At 48.0% G+C, this 1135-nt stretch overlaps 1 protein-coding gene across 1 annotated transcript in view; it reads right to left on the bottom strand.

The window, feature by feature from the left end:
- Nucleotides 1-1135, bottom strand: part of CEP72 (centrosomal protein 72) — a 65814-nt gene that overhangs the window by 10717 nt on the left and 53962 nt on the right. The window lies entirely within an intron of this gene.

Below are 1135 nucleotides of genomic sequence, written 5' to 3'. Positions count from 1 at the left end.
TCTCCAGGATCTCAGGAAGATTTTTAAAATGGGTTCAAAACACCGGAAAAGACTGATCAACTGGATGGTATCCCAACTCAAAACTTCTCATCAGAAGACATCATTAAAAAGAGACCAGACACAGAGTGCAGCCAGCCATTTGCCAATGTACCCACAAAGCTCTCTTGTCTACAAGCATAAATCATTCCCAGCAATGAATAAGAGGGTCAATCCAATAGGAAAGTGGGGAACTATGGAAACAGATGCGTGACAAACAGAAAACCCAGATGGCCAACCAATACCTGGAGAGGTGCCACCTCCCGCGGCCATCAGGAAGAAGAGCATGGAAACAGTAAGGAGCGGGTCCCACGCCCTCTAGAGTGAACACACCAACTGCGTGGACACTAACAGTGGAAACTAGATCACAGAGGCCCTCACACCACGAGCAGGAGTGTTAATTGGCACGACCACTTTATAACACAGTTAGGAATTATCTAGAGAAGTTATTAAGAACATGGTTAAGGAGTTAAAGAAGACACAAATATGATGAGAAATAAAAGCTGAATATAAAAGGACCGACTGGGATTGCAGCACTGGGGTCCAAGTCTGAAAGGGAAACTTCAGTTTTACAGCAGAAGAGACATGCCAAAGCCAAGGTGAGTAACCTGGGCTGGGGTGCGAGGCAGTCCCAGCCAGGACACGGGATGTGGGCGGGGGAGAGCCTGGTCCCAGTGGCCTGTGGGACAATGGCAAGGGCGAAGGTCAGTGTAACCAGAGCCCCAGAAGGAGCGAGGAGAGCGAGAGGTCACCTCAGAAACGGCTTTGCAGAAAGGGCATCCAACCTTTTCAAAATCTGATGAAAGATATAAACTTGCAGATCTGAGAGACTCCAGAAAACCCAAACAAGAGAAACAGAGAGACACAGAGTGGTGATCAGTTACCGAAAGCTTTTCATTTTATGTATTTATTTAAATTAAAATTTTACTTTTAAATAAATGGTCTGATGATGTAGGAAACGCTGCCTCCCTTGGGTGGCACACTTCCCCGGCAAGACGCAAAGGCAGGGGCTGCTGGGCCGGGCAAGGCACCCTGACGAGCACGGTGACTGCTTTGCAGGAGACAGACGCGCTGCCGGTCTGAGCCGGCATTAAATTCT

This window comes from Orycteropus afer, unplaced genomic scaffold (assembly GCF_000298275.1).
Source record: "Orycteropus afer afer isolate SDZICR_OR568_19922 unplaced genomic scaffold, OryAfe1.0 scaffold00541, whole genome shotgun sequence".
NCBI classification, from domain to species: Eukaryota; Metazoa; Chordata; class Mammalia; order Tubulidentata; family Orycteropodidae; genus Orycteropus; species Orycteropus afer.
This window is presented reverse-complemented; position numbering and strand designations above follow the sequence as displayed.